We start from the raw sequence: 16,008 nt of genomic DNA on the forward strand, positions 1-16,008 counted from the left end.
GGAACTGCCGCCTCTGCCCCTCCTGCTACACCTTATTCCTCAGGTCTCAGGCTTTGAGCAGAGACACACAAATGTCAGCCACACTCTTAGCAGAAAACGTCATATGTGTTTGCTGTTTAAGCACCTAGCCCTGACATGAGCATCACTCCCAACAGAGACTCGGATAGTCATAACTATTTATTTCATCCATCCATCATCTATGTATCTTGTACCCATGTATGTATGTATCGTGTATCTACCATCGATCATCTATATATCTATGTGTCTATCTAACATCTCTGTATGTATGTATGTATGAATGTATGTATGAATGTATGGATGGATCTATCTATCTACCTATCTATCTACCCATCTCTCTCTCTCCCTCTGTCTTTTTTTTAACAGACTTAATTCACTTTTACTTTCCTTGTATAAAAACCCTTATGTAGCCGGGCAGTGGTGGCGCACGCCTTTAATCCCAGCACTCGGGAGGCAGAAGCAGGCGGATCTCTGTGAGTTCGAGACCAGCCTGGTCTACAGAGCTAGTTCCAGGACAGGCTCCAAAACCACAGAGAAACCCTGTCTCGAAAAACCAAAAGAAAGAAAGAAAGAAAGAAAGAAAACCCTTATGTGGTGGCCACAGCTGGAGCCTGGGTCCTCTGAACAGAGACTCTGGTATGGGTTTTCACAAGATGGTCAGTGAGTTCCTGATAAGGAGACTTGGTGAACACAGTCTCTTTCCAGAGGTCGGGGGTCAGGTAGCTGTAGGTCTTAGAGATGGCATCAAAGGTGGCCTTGGCAAAGTTGCCCAGGGTGGCAGTACAGCCCCTGGCTGATGTGTAGCAATCATCAATGCCAGCCATCATCAGTAGCTTCTTGGGCACAGGAGCGGAGACTATGCCAGTGCCTCTGGGGGCAGGGATGAGACGCACCAGCACAGAACCACAGCGGCCTGTCACTTTGCAAGGAAGAGTGTGGGGCTTGTCAATCTTGTTCCCCCAGTAGCCTCTCCGCACAGGGACAATGGAAAGCTTGGCCAAGATGATGGCCCCTTGGATGGCAGTGGCTACCTCCTTGGAGCACTTGACACCGAGACCTACGTGACCATTGTAGTCCCCAATAGTGACGAAAACCTTGAACCTGGTCCGCTGGCCTGCCCTCGTCTGCTTCTGCATGGGCATGATCTTCAGAACCTCATCCTTTAGGGATGCTCCCAGGAAAAAGTCCTTAATGGGCAGGGAGAACAGGTAGATCTCCTCTACGGACTTGATTTTCACGTTCTTAACCAGGCGGCCCAGCTTGGTGACGGGAATCCACTTCTTGTCTTCAGCTTTACCTCCGCGAGCCCCACGGCCTCGACGTCAGCCGGCGCCCCTCAGACCACTGCCGAATCCTCCGAGGAAGCTGCCACGGCCTCCTAATCCTGGGCCCCCCGGGTCCTCTGGGCCCTCCCGCTGCACCGGTGTCATCTGCCATTTGGTGTTTTCCAGAAAAAGAAGCTCTCCCTCTGTCTTTAAGATAGAATTTCATGCGGCCTAAATTGGCCTAGAGCTCACTGTGTAGAGGAGAATGTCCTTCAACCTCACATCCTTCTGCCTTCACATTGTGAGCGCCTGGACCACAGACACCACCACACCTGGCGACCTCTCCCCTCCTTTTCTTTTTTTTTTTTTGTCTCCTCTCTCTCCTTCCTTTTTTCCTTCTTCCCAGTGCTGGGGAGAACACACCTATGTCAATTTTACATTGTTAAATCAGGCCACAAGAAGACCTGAAAGTCTGGAAACTAAGCACATGTCATAAGGCGTTTAAACAACTCCCTTCCAGGACTGTGTTGGAAGCATTGGAAACAAGAGGCATATGACCCCCAAGCCACCCGTGGCCCTGTTAGAAAGGTGACATTCCAGACCCAGGCCCAGGCCTACGTCCTCTAAATTCAAAACCCTAGTCTATAGAGGTTTGGGGAAAGCAACAGCAGCCACGGAAGTGTAAGAATGACTGTCCCAACTGCTGCCACAGAGGCCAGGACTCCGTCATCTCTGAAGGAGTCCTTTTCCTTGCTGGACAGGAGTGTCACCTGGGGCCCTGCCTTTCCTTAACTTTCATTTGAGTGAAAGAGACAAAGGGCAGGTGTGATGGCCAACTGGCAACCAGGTAAGGACTTCGGCTCCTCAGCTCTCCGCAGCCTTCTTCCCTGGAGTCTCCTCTGCTGTCTTCTCTTCTCCAGGGGTCCAGCTCACATCTCACGACTTCTGCCCCTTGCTTCACATCCAGCCAGGATGTGAGACCCATGACCTCCTCCCACACCACACTTAGGGCATGCCGAGTCATGTTGATATTGTCCGGTAGAAGCCACCGTCATCGGCCAATCCATCAGAGCACCTAGTGCAATCAACGCTTGAATCAGCTCCTTTTTCTATTGTTTCAATCTGTAGAAAAGTTTCCTATCAGGAAAGACCCTGATGCAAACTATCCTGAAACTGGAGGGAAACTGCACTCTGTCCCAGGTACCCCTTAACCTCACCTGGGGCGGACAGCCTGGAGTTGCCACGCCCCCACCAGAAGCAGCCTCAGCATGAGTCACTAAGGGGCTCCATGCCCTTGGGGACATCCTCCAGGCCACCTCTTTGGAACTGTATCATTTTTTAACCCAAGGGCTCTAGGTCAAGGAGCTGTTTGGGGTTTTTTGTTTTTTGGCTTTTTCTGTTTTTGAAACTGTCCTTTTTGGAACAACCCTGGCCAAATTTGTTTGATTAGTACAAGGATCTTAAACCCTTCAGACTATAAGACAATCACTGTAATTCCACTCAGAGTTAGAGGCACAGCAGAGGGAACAAGGGAGCCTACTGAACAGAGTCTAGAACTCATTGCAAAGGTGAACCCAGGAGAGATAAAGCCAGCAGAGAAGTCATGGCTCCTTCCGGTACTCAAGGTCCTGTCCGGCGTCCACACGCAGCTCAAGGTCCTGTCCGGTGTCCACACACAGCTCAAGGTCCTGTCGGTGTCCATGCACAGGTGACAGTCCCTTCCAACCCATAGCTCAGTCCGGATCACAAATAAGGGAATCCTGAAAAATGGAGACGAAATGGGTGGGACTTTGAACAAATGCTCCCTGACACCTCCGGCTACAGTCCATCTGTTTGAAAACACTAACCTGGGGCTTCTTCCCCAGGCTCCGGAACATTCTACAACTCCATGTACATTCAAGACCCAAAGCTAATAAAAAGCAAATGCCGAGAAAGTGTCTCGAAACAAGCCAGACAGAAGAAGGCTCACTGAAAATGGGGGTAATTGGTACGAACAGGCAGTCCACGGAAGAAGAAATCGAGTGTCTAGGAAGACAGGGAGAGTGGGCCTCACTGTAGTGTCCCCACCGTCAGAACCCGCAGGTCCACAACATGATGGACTTTGGCTGTGGTTAAACTGATACAGGGAAAGGATGACGCCTGATGATAAAGCCACACACGCGAAATAATAAAATCTGCAAAACTGCACAAAACCACAGGCGGTGACTCCAGCTCTTGGGAGGCAGAGGCAGGCGAATCTCTGAGTTCGAGGCCAGCCTGGTCTTACAGAACGAGTTCCAGGACAGTTAGGGCTACAACAGAGAAACCCTGTCTTGGGAAAAACCAACCAACAAACAAAACAGCAGAAAGGAAAAAGAATTGGGATCGTGATCAAAGACAAGACCCAGAGGACACAAACATGTCAGTTGTGTGGATGCTGAGGAATTCCTATGGCTTTGAGTGTACAGTGAACTTGGAGGTGGCGGGGTGATTCCTATGGCTTTGAGTGTACAGTGAACTTGGAGGTGGCGGGGTGTCCCACTAAGTAGGTTAGAGTCCTTATTTCTGTTGCCCTATAGAATGTGCCTGCCTGATTCTGCACGTTCTGTGCATTCTGGCTGGTTAGATCTTTACCTTCAGCAAAGGATTTCCCAAGTCTTCAAGGCTCCTGGGTCCTGAACAGCCTTCAGATGGCTTCTGCTTAGGCCACAGGAGCTGTGTAAAGATGTCTCTCAGTCAGGCAGGGTACTAGTTGATCCTAGAGCAAACGCTTTAGCACCTGGTGAGAGATTATCTCCAGCTACCTGCCTGGCCTGAAGGGGCAAACCTGCAAAGCTGTTTGCCTGGGGGACCCTCATGAGTGTGGGGAGTTGTTATCTTGATCTGCGAAGAGAGACCTTCTCACCACTTTAGACACCAACCCTTTCCCTCTCCTGCCTTTCTCGGCCTTCAGAGAGGTTCCTGGTGTAGGACACTGTGCCCTCTGGTCCCCCGCCCTCACCCCAGTGTCTTGAAGGTTTTGTTACTTTTGTCCCTCGGCTTCCCAACCAGGCTCAGCTCATGTTTGTGCTCAGAGTGTCTATTGTACAAAGAACTGGCTTAGTTGCCCCCATGTGATTTAAGAAAGTTGCTGGTCCCTGTGTTTGAGCTCCAACACTACATAAAACTGGGTATGGTAGCCCAGGTATATATAGAATTTGAGAGGTGGAGGCAGGGGCATCAGAGTTTCGGGATCATTCTTGGCAACATACATAGCAAGTCTGAGGCCAGCCTGGGCAACCTGAGACTGTGTCTTAAAAAGAAAAAAAAAAGATCTGCCTGTTCCCCAACCTTGTGTTCCAGCTGCCTAGATAAATGACCCCTGTTTATACTGTAGTTTATGCCCCCAAGGCCCTGGACTCCATCCCCTTCCTTGGCTATCTAGCCTGCTCCTCAGTACCATAGGGATTTCAGGACGGCCGTTTCTGTGAGGATGCCTTCCTCAGCCTCGTGTGGCAGGGCTGTTTGATGCCTCTCCTGTCGCTGTAGCAATCACAGTCCTTGTGTCGTTGTGGGGCTCTTCGTGCCATCTCCTGCTGTCCAGAGTGAGGCTCCAGAAGTCAAGGATTTCGGTCCCTTTACTTCCCAGCACAAGGCCTGAGATGTTTTGGGAATTCATACAGAGCAGACAAGGGCAGAGGAGAGGACCTTGATAGGCCCAGGTGACTGGATGGACAGATGACACGTGTAACCTGAGGCTCATTCCAGAGGGGACCGGGCAGCCAGCCTCTGTGAGATGCCCATGCTTTAAACCACACAGATGCAGGATCCCCATTCCTTTGTTAAGGACCAGTCCTTCCTCACAGGATGAGCATGCTAAGCGTTTCTTTGTCCCTCCGTACCAAACAACTGACAATGTTTTCTATTCTTTATTCTATTTTAAATTTTCTTTTTAGGCAGGGTCTCCTGAAGCCTAGGCTGGTCTCAGGTAGCTACACCCTCAGTGTAGCTGAAGGTGACCTTGGAACTTTTGATCCTCCTGTCAGCACCTCCCCCATCTTGGGAGTTCAGGCATGCACCTAGGACCCACGGTTCAGCAGCGCTGGGGATCCAGCCTAGGGCTCCAAGCACTGTAAACACTCTATCAGCGGAGCCCCATCTCCAGCCCCGGTCTTGATTTTGGAGGTGGGAACTGAGACCTGCAGAGATGGGAGACGGTCTAGTGAGAGATGAGGACAGAAGGAACCATGGCTCTGTGACCCCAGAGCCCACCCCAGGTCTTTGTGGAACCAGGTAGCATGGAAGTGACTGCCTCCACCTAGGGCACGCTTGCCTGACATCAGCTAAGCCCACAGTTTCCACATCTGCAATGGAAATGTTCCCAGGATACCTTTTATGGGGGTGATGGGAGAATCCAGATGAGTTGATGCTCCGTATCTGGCTGTTCTGTGCCGTGTGCGGCTGGGTACCAGTACTGTTACCCACCATGGGTATGCTCTGTGCCAAGTGGGTACCAGAGGAGCAAGCCCTTTACCCAGGCTTATCTCAGATGGAAACCCGTGCCCAGCATCCCAGAACTTTTCTTCTTTCTGTGGGAGGCCTGAGAGCAACGGTTATCACCAAGCCCTAGGTCCATGTGGTAAGACGGTGCTCTGAGGGCTGGGGTGGCCACTGTGTGCACCAGAGAGGCCATCTGCTAAGGGTGTTGGGGGACTCAGGAGTCACTGTCGCCCCCACCGCCTTGTCCTCTTCAGTCTGCTGGGTTTATCCCTCAAGCTGCAAGCTCACCTGCGTCCTCAGAGAGCTGACCCTTCCTGGATGGTGCTGCTTTACTTTCCCAAGTGACTGAGCACCTCAGCCAGGCGGTGCTAGCACACACCCTTAATCCCGGCACTCGGGAGGCGGAGGCAGGTCGATATTAGTGAGTTCCAGGACAGCCAGGACTACACAGAGAAACCCTGTTTCGGGGCGGGGGAGTTACTGAGTATCTCAGAAAGATTTTGTTCATATGAACATCAAACACTAACTTCACAGAAGCCTTGGTACGGGGTTGGGAGCACAACTCAGTGGTAGAGCGCTTGCCTAGCGCAGGGAAGGCCCTGGGCACAAAACAGCATTCAGTTCATGTTTCAAGTCCACTAATACCAGCCTTTGGGAGGTGAAGGCAGAAGGATCAGGAATTCAAGATCAATCTCTTAGCTGCATAGCAAGCTCAAGACCAGGCTGGGTTATGTGCACTAAACCTGGTCTATATGATTACACTCTTTCTCAAAAAATAAATGAGAAACAAAAAAGTCCCTCTCCCTTTTTCTGTATTAGAGATCACTGAGACATTTAATAGTATGCCATTTGTAGTCCCAGTTACTCCCCACACTGAGACAGGAGGATTGCTTGAATCTAGGAATTATAGTCTCAAGCAGACTCTGCCTCAAACAAACAAAAATTTCAGAGAAGACTCTCTTGTTGACTGAGTTAGTTTGAGCCAGGGTCTCACTATGTTGTAACCCTGGTTGGCCTGGAATTCTCTATGTAGACCAGGTTTGCCTCGAACTCACAGAGATTCACCTACTTCTGCCTCCCACTGCTGGGATTAAAGGTGTGGGCCATTGTGCTCATCTTATTTATTCATTTTGAAACCACTGCGTCTTTGTTTGTTTTGTGACTATGTAGGGGGTGGGGTTGTATGGAGGTGAGAGGATTCCACTCAAGGGTCAGGTGTCTACTTCCACCATGTGGGTCCCAGGGCTCAAACTCAGTCTTGGTGACAGTGCCAACTCATATCCTCTGAAAATAGTTAATCAAAGTAATTTCCATGAATCCTTTTCTGGGTTATCAGAGACAACCAGGCCAGGGATGGTGGCAAGCACCTGTGACTCCAGCACTTGGGAAACTAAGGCAGTAAGTAGGTCTATCGCAAGTTCAAGATCAGCCTAGGCTGCAGAGTAGGATCCACCGCCTCTACCTTCTGGGTGCTGTAATGTCACACCTCAGGCAGGCCCTGGAAAATTCCACTATTCAGAGTCAAAGGGGAGGCAGATGGCATCTGAGATCATGAAACATGGGTGAGCCGAGGCACCTCTGAAAGATTCCTGGATCTACGATGCTGAGTGCCAAGTTCTCCAGGTTACACAAAGTTTCCGGTGTGGTGATGATGTCTGCCTGGGGTGGCCACCAACTTTCATGGCTCTTGTGACTCTGTAGTTCTTCCCTGTAGCTCTTTCTAGACCTTCTCTTTCACTCCCCCATAGGACCGAATGTTTCCTTGGGGGATTAGCGTTGCAGCTGGCTCAGGTGTACAGGAGTCTGAAGTGTGTAGCTCGGGCTAGAACCCGTGGTGTGCGGCCTTGGGCAAGCCATGTGGCTTCTCAGAGACTCATTAACCCTCTATAGGTGAGGAGAGAACAGAGACTTGACTCATGGGCACATCAAGGGAGCGTTTACAGCTAACCAGTTCTTAGGACTGTTCTCGCTGGGGCATTTTCTGTTGCAGGTAACAGATTCTCTGCCAGGGTTTGATGTTTTAGAGGAAAGGTGGGCCTTCATCAATAAAACCAATATTTCCTGGTGGCCTTCCACCTGCTTGATACTAAGTGACATAGTGGGGTGTCCAGGGCTCACATCACGGAGTTCTATGTAAAAATGAGGCCTAGAGATGAAGATGGAGCTTAGCTGGTGGCATGCTTGCCTAGTACACACAAGCCCTAGGTTCAGTCCATTACCGCATGAACTAGGCCTGGTGGGGCATGCCTGTAGTGTTTGACCCTAGAGATAGAGGAGGAAAGAGTGAGAATTTAAGTGTAGCCTTGACTACACACATCAGCTTGAGACCTGCGTGCCTAGACCCCTGCTCTTAAAGGCTGAGCCATCTCTCCCGCCCTTCACGGCTTCTTTAAAAGAAAATTAAGTAGACGAAGAGGGCTGGAGAGTTGCCTGGCTGTGTAAGAGCACTTTCTTCTCTTGCTGAAAACTCAGGTTCGATTCCCAACACCCACGCGGTGACTCACAACTGTCTATTATTCCAATCCAACATCCAATGCCGTCTTCTGGTCTCCCTGGGTACCAGACATGTATGTAGCGCACAGACATATGAAGGTAAACCACTCATAAAATAATAAAAATCTTTCTTTAAAAATTGGAAAATTTGTCGGGCAGTGATGGCGCACGCCTTTAATCCCAGCACTCGGGAGGCAGAGGTGGGTGGATCTCTGTGAGTGCAAGGCCAACCTGGTCTACAAGAACTAGTTCCAGGACAGGCTCCAAAGCTACAGAGAAACCCTGTCTCGGAAAAAAAAAAAAAGGAAAATTTTAAGTTACGGGCTTTAGAGTTGGCTTAGCAGTTACAAGCATGGCCGCTCTAACAGAGGACCCAGATTTGGCTCCCGTCATCCACAAGGCAGCTCACAATCATCCATCACTCTGGTTCCAGAGGATCTGATGCCGTCTTCTGATCTCTTCCATTCCCAGGCACGAACATGATACATATGTATGCATGCAAGCAACAACTCATACACATAAAATAAAAATAAAACTTAAGAAATGTATTAATAGCTTGACATGGTGCCACACACTTTCAAACCAGCACTCAGGAGGACACCGAGGCAGGCAAATCTGTATGAGTTTTGAGGTCAGCCAGGTCTTCACAGTGAGCTTCAGGACAGCCAAGTCTACATAGTGAGACCCTGTCTCAAAAACCGAACAAAACTAGGATCATTACCGGTGTGTATGTCGAGGGCAGAGGCAAGTTTTGTGGAGTCGTTTTGCCTTTTCCTCCGTGGGTCCTGAGATTTTTGCTTGGTTCTCAGGCCACACAGCGAGCAAGCGTTTTACCCATCAATTCATCCTTCTTTGTTTATTTCTCACTTTGTAACCCTGGCTGACCTGGAACTGGTTATGTAGACCAGGCTGGCCTTAAACTCATAGAGATCCCCCTACCTCTGCCTCCCGAGTGCTGGGTTTGAAGGCGCATGCCACCATGCCTGGCCCCAAGAACTATCTTGTCGGCCCTTGTGTGTCTTCCTTTGAAAAACATCTACGTAGATCGCCTGTTTTCAAGATCTTATACCCACTGTGGTTCTGCTTGTCTAACTGACTTATAGTGTGGATGTGACTGTTTCTTCTGTTATCCATGTTGTTCCTTTACTCTGTGGTTGGCTTGGCCGTGTTGACATTTGCCGTCTTGGCCACGCTTGTCTGTTCTCATCTATTGTCTGAGGTTTTGGGTTCTTATTCAGACACTCACTGTCTGGATGCATGCCATGGGGCTGTTCCCTGGGTTTTCATCAAGTGACCTTTATAACTTCAAATCCTTCATTTAAGACTTTAATCTTCTTTGAGTTAATTTTCGTTGACTTCATTTTCTGTATATGGAAATCCAGTTGTTCAAATACTGGTAGGCGTTAGAGTTACAAAAATATGTCATTTTGTATATTTAGCTTTTGTTTTTTTTTTTATGTTGGGGTCTCATGTAACCCAGGCTAACCTCTAATTACTGTATGGACAAGGTTGTCCTTGAACTCTTGACTCCCCTGTCTCTACCTCCTGAGTTCTGGGATTACAGACATGTGCCACCACCCCCAGTAAAATGTATTGATTTTAAAGCTGGGCATTGGGGCTGGAAAGATGGCTCAGATGCTAAGAGTAGTGGCTGCTCTTAGCGAGGAACCCAGATTTGATTCCCAGCACCCACATGGTGGTTTCAGCTACAGGGGATCCAGCGTCCTCTTCTAAACTCTGTGGGCCCCAGGCATGTTGCAGACCCCAATGTATAAAACATATAAATAAAACAAAAAAATAATGGCATACAAGATACACAAACTCAAGTGCTTACATCGCCATATGGAGTTTAGCCGACACTTGGTGGATAACTTCTTTTTTTTTAAATTTATTTATTTATTAAAGATTTCTGTCTCTTCCCCGCCACCGCCTCCCATTTCCCTCCCCCTCCCCCAATTAAGTCCCCCCCCAGCCCGAAAAGCAATCAGGGTTCCCTGTCCTGTGGGAAGTCCAAGGAACCCCCACCTCCAGTGGATAACTTCTTGAAACAATACCTAACATGAAATCTAGAACATTCCATTGCCCATGAAAGGTCCTCTCCTGCTCTTTCCAAACCATTGGCCCCACATGGTACTGGGGGTGTGGGACGGCTGGTCACAGTCCATCCACAGTCAGGAAGTACAGAGAGGTGAATCTTGGCCCAGCTCAGCTCTCCTCCATCCTCTTCATCTTCAGCCTCAGACTCCAGGTGTGTGTCTCCTAGGTGATTCCAAATCTACTCAAACTAATCACAAAGATCAATTATCTATTCTAGTTTCTTTCCGACCAAATGCAAGGCTGGGAAATGAGTTTTATTTTATCCTGCACTTCCAGGTCACAGTCTGTGATCGTTGAGGGAAGTCAGGAGATAACTAGCAGCAAGAACCTGGAGGCAGGAACTGAAGTGGAGATCACAGGGAAGCAATGCTTTGCTATCAAGTTCACATTCAGCCTCCTTTCTTACATGGCCCAGGCCCGCCTGCCTAAGGGTGGCACCGCCCACAGTGGACTAGGCCCTCCTCCATCAATTATCAAGCAAGCAAATGCCCTACAGACATGCCCACAGGCCAATCTGATGGAGGCAACTCTTCAATGAGCCTTCCTCTCCCCGGGCATGTCAAGTTGACAGCCAAGATTAGCCATCAGAACTTTACAACCACCAGTGACAAAGCCCTCTACTCGAGAGCTTCCACATCTGTCAGCCTTCTGTCTGTGAGTCCACATCTGGCAGCATTCTGTCTGTGAGTCTCATAAATACCCGTTCTAGACACCATTGTAGACAGATACCACATTTAAAAAAATCCCGTGTATGTTTACATGCTTGTGCACGTGCATGAATGTTCATGTGTGAGCAGGGGCATGCATGTGCCGTGGCATACATGTAGAGCTCAGGGAACAACCTCCTATGCAGATATTCATCGTCAACCTTGTTGACAATAGAGTCTCTTGGCCGTTGAGATGGCTCAGTAGGTGCTTGCTGTCAAGCCTGATAACTGGAGTTGGATCTCTGGGACCCACAGGGTGACGAGAAAGAACTGACCCCTGAAAGTTGTTTTCTGACCTCCGTATATGCCACGCTGTGCCATCTCCCATCCCACCTCTCTCTCTCTCTCTCTCTCTCTCTCTCTCTCTCTCTCTCTCTCACACACACACACACACACACACACACACACACACACACACACACATAAATAACTAAATAAATGTTCAAAAAAATTAAGAGGTGGACTGGAGAGATAGCTCAGTGGTCAAGATCCCTGACTACTGTCCCATAGGACCAGGGTTCAATTCCCAACCCACACACAGCATTTCACAACCACCTGTAACTCCAGCTTGACACCCTCCTTTAGCCTCCGATGATGGTACCAGGCACACACATGGTGCACAGACATACATGTGAGTAAAGAATCTACGCACATAAAATAATAATACTAAAGTAATAAATTAAATTTTGTAAAGGGTAAGAGTCTCGTGCGGCTTGTAGCTGCAGGTGCCAGGCTAGCTTCATGGGATTCCCCTGCCTCTGTTCCCCACCCTGACAACGAAGTGCCACCACGTCCAACTTTACACGGGTTCTGGAGATCTGAACTCCAATCCTCATGCTTGTGTGCCAAGAACTTAACCCACTAAGCCATCTCCTCGGTCCACATTTTAAAAACAAAATGGCACTAGAGATAGAACCCAGGGCTCTGAGCAAGTCGTACAGGCTCTGTGCTCTGAGCTATGTGCTCTCCCCTCTTTTCATCTTGTATTTAAGGCAAGGTTTCACAGAGCTGCCCGCTGTCCTTGGGTTCACACCGCTGTTGTCTCAGTCACCTCTGCTGCTGCGATGAAACACCATGACCAAGGAGAGTCACAGCATGAGGGATGATTTAGGCTTATGCCTCTAGAGCCATAGACACACGTGCTGATGGGCTGTGTGACAGGTGACAGGTACAAGTCTAGAGCTGACGCCCAGGGCTCACCCTCGTGTCCGCTTCCTGAGTAGCTGGGCTCAGAGACCAGCCACAGCACTGGGAACAGCCCTGTGCCCCAGATTGTCTGTTCTTCCAGCTGTCAGAGATACTTGGTTTTGCTCCAGTCCAGGACTGTTTCCTCTCTGCTAGGTGCCAGCTTCACCTTCCCTCCTCCGACTGCAGAAGGCTTCTCCAGACTTTGCAAAATGTTCCACGGGTGTCAAATTACCTCCTTTGGCGGCTGGTGCTTTAATCTGCAAGCCCTGCCTGGGGTGCTGGTGCTTGTGTTTGTGAGCTCTCTGCTTGCTGTTTTGGCCACCGTGTCTTCCTGTTGCAGTCATTCTTAGACCTCTGGAAGCCTAGCCCAGATAAAATCCTCCTTCAAAAGCTGTCTTGGTCACATCATAGAAGATAAACTAATACAGAAGTCACTGTCGGAGATGTTGAAAAGACTGGCCGCTGTTCTGTTTTTGTTTTAGAGAAATACAAAGATTTTAGGGCTTTGGATTGGGAAAATAGTTGGACACTGTTAGAAGAAACTAAGGGGTCATTCTAGTACGGTCCTAAAGGCAGTCGTAGTGCTGAGAGCCGTGTGGACTAGGGAGGCCCAGCTGAAGAGGTGTCAGAGGGGAATGATGTTAGCAAATGGGCTAGAGGCCATTCGTGGGATAATTTGGCAAAGAATCTGGCTGCCTTCTTCTGACATGACCTGAGAACCTGCCTGTGGCTAAGTTAAAAAATGGTACAAACTTGGCATCACATCCTGGGTCTGTGCTGGACCCAGGCTGTATTGTTAAGATGAGCGACTTTCATGATCTGACTGGAACAAACAGAAGAGGTCTCCCAGGCCAAGCCCCACACAACTCTTTGATTTGTGACATTACAGCCTAAAGCATTCTGCTCCTAGAAAGCAACTACAGATGAAAACTGCGGCCGTTGTGGTTCAAGGGGATGAGGGTTGAAAGCTGACTGCAGAACCGGGCAGTGCCAACGACTTGGTGCTGGCTTTAGTATGAAGGACGCAAGCGTAAAGGGGTCATAGATTCCTCCTCCGGGGTTTCAGAGAACTGAGGCCAGGCAGCATGTGGCAGGAGAGTCCCCACGTAAAGGCCCTAAGATGTCAGGACACCCTAAGAGGTCATTGTATGAAGTGAAGATGAAGCCTGGGTTGTATTGGAGACTCAAGGGGTGTCTGAGCTATGGGATATCTGCCGAAGAGAGCTTCACACAGAGAGTGGAGAGGGCCTGAGAAAGAGAGATCTGTTGCAGCAGCAAGACTGGAATGGCAGAGCCATTTAACCCTTGCTACCGACATGGAATTATAAGATTCAGGATTTTTTCCCTACTGGATTTTTTTTTTAATTAAAAAAGCCGCACGTTTATTTCGCTTTCTGACTCTGCGCTTGTGCCTTCAACACTTTCACAACAATTTTCTGCTCCTCAATAAGGAAAGCCCGCTTGATCCTGTCACGGACACACTTGGCACACATGGAGCCACCATAGGCCCGGCTGACATGCTTCTTTGTCTTCGACAATCTCATGAGGACTTTCGGTCTCACAGCACGAACCCCTCGGAGTCGGCCTGGGCACACACCTCACGCTGATTTAGGTGCTTTTCCAACCTTCTTGGTGTAAAGGTAAACAATCCTGTTGCCAGGGGTTCGAGACAGCCTAGTTTTGTTGGAGGCTGTGTTGTAGGAGAGCCTACGACGGTATGTCAAACGCTGGACCATCCTGAGTGCCTCTAAGCACCGTCCCCGGAAGAGGAAAAGGCTCCCTACTGGATTTTAGTCCAGTATTTCCTAGTTATGTTCCCTTTCCTCTCTTTTGGAATGGTAATACATATTATGTGCCCTTGTATGTTGGAAGTGTGTCACTTGCCTTTTTATTTTGAGGGAGTTACAGTTAAGACATTCTGGACTTTTCAAAGTATTGGGACCATGGAAGACTATGGGAACTTTTGAAGCTGGACTAATGCGTTCTGCATCATGATATGGCCACGAGCCTATGAGTGCCGGGGAGTAGAATGTGGGGGTTTGGTGGTTTGAATGAGAATGGACCCTATAGGTTCATGTCTTTAAACACCTGCTGCCCAGCTGGAGGTGCTGTTTGGGGAGGATTAGGTGGTGCAGCCTCGCTGGAAGAGATGTGTTTCCAGAGACAGGCTGGGGAGTTTATTACTCACTGTGCTTCCGACGCTCTCTGTATCTCTCTGTCTTTCTATTTCTGCCTCTCTCTGTCTCTCTCTCTCTGCCTCTCTCTCTCTCTGCCTCTCTCTGTCTCTCTCTCTGCCTCTCTCTCTCTCTCTCTGCCTCTCTCTGTCTCTCTCTCTCTGCCTCTCTCTCTGCCTCTCTCTGTCTCTCTCTCTCTGCCTCTCTCTCTGTCTCTGTCTTTCTATTTCTGCCTCTCTCTGTCTCTCTCTCTGCCTCTCTCTCTCTGATTCTCCCTCTGTCTCTCTCTGTCTTTGTCTCTCTTCCTCTCTCTCCCTCCCTCTCTCTCTCTCCCCCTCTGCCCCTCTCCGTCTCTCTGCCTCCCTCTTTCCCTCTGCCCCCCCCCTCTCTCCCCCTCTGCCTCTCTCTCTCTCCCCCTCTGCCTCTCTCTCTCCCCCTCTGCCTCTCTCTGTCTCTCTCTCTGCCTCCCCCTCCTTTATGCTTGTGTTGGAAGATCTGAGCGCTTAGCTTCCTGTTCCGGCCACATGTTTGCCTGCTGCCATCTCTCCCTGCCATGATGGACTCTCTGAAACCATAAGCTCAAATAAATCTTGCCTTCTCTAGGTTGTCTTGATCATAGTATTTGATCGCTGTCCCAGAAAGTCACTGAGACACTGTGTTATACCTGCTGTCCTTCCTAGAGCAGAATCCCTAACCCCAGTCTCCTGTTCTTCGGGAGAATAGCGGATTGTAATGGCAGGCTCTTTCTTTGCAGCTCGGGCTAACCTTGAACTCCAGATCTCCCTGACTCTGCCTCCAGAGTGCCCGGATTAGGGGCCTGTCCCGATGGGGTAGGATCTCTGTACCTATCCTTCTTAACTCAGTTCCGGCCTCTGCCAGGGTCAGGTGTGAAGCAGCAAGAGCGGCTTCCTTCTGTTTGCCTGTTTTGAGGCCTTCAGGATTTCCAGGGTCAAAATTAAAGTGGGTTTCTGATCCAGCCCTCCGGGAACGAGAGAGAGAGAGAGAGAGAGAGAGAGAGAGAGAGAGAGAGAGAGAGAGAGAGAGAGAGATTGAGTGGAAGCCATGGGGGAGAGGTGGGGCATGGGTGCCATCCAAGCTCAGGCTGCTGGTCTCCACGTCAGGCTCTGACTCAGGTGGGAGGTCTTCATATTTCCACATGGTACCCCTGGCCTTTGAGAACCCTGCTTTAGATGACATCCACTAATTCTGTGGTTAACTGCAGGACTCCTGGAAACACACAAGATGGCGTGTGATCCTAATGGCCTTCTTCCAGAGCTGCAGGCGTCTGCCAGAAGATGAAGCTGTGTTATCACCTCAGGGGGTCAAATCAGGTAGGCAGAGTTAGGAAGCTTCTTTTACCGTGTCTGTCTTAACTTCCTTATGAAGAGGAAATGTTGGCTTAAGACATCTCTCATTTTTGGTTTTGAGTGCTAAAGATTTGTTCAGTAGATGTGAAAAATATGTGTGCATACACACATACAAATATGTGTTTTTTTTTTTAGCTTGGCAGGGGGTTTGGGGGCTAAAGAGATGGCCTTCTAGAGCACTTGCTGCTCTTGCAAAGGACTCGGGTTCAAATCCTAGCACCCATAAAGTGATCATAACCAT

General features: G+C 49.3%; 2 pseudogenes; both read right to left on the reverse strand.

Annotated features, from left to right (window-relative positions):
• Positions 1-604: 604 nt before the first annotated feature.
• LOC142845192 (small ribosomal subunit protein uS5 pseudogene) lies at positions 605-1,455 on the reverse strand (annotated as a pseudogene).
• A 12,124-nt stretch (positions 1,456-13,579) lies between these two features.
• Positions 13,580-13,996, reverse strand: LOC142845193 (large ribosomal subunit protein eL34-like; annotated as a pseudogene).
• Positions 13,997-16,008: the final 2,012 nt, after the last annotated feature.

The sequence above is a fragment of the Microtus pennsylvanicus genome, chromosome 2 (genome assembly GCF_037038515.1).
Source record: "Microtus pennsylvanicus isolate mMicPen1 chromosome 2, mMicPen1.hap1, whole genome shotgun sequence".
NCBI lineage: Eukaryota > Metazoa > Chordata > Mammalia > Rodentia > Cricetidae > Microtus > Microtus pennsylvanicus.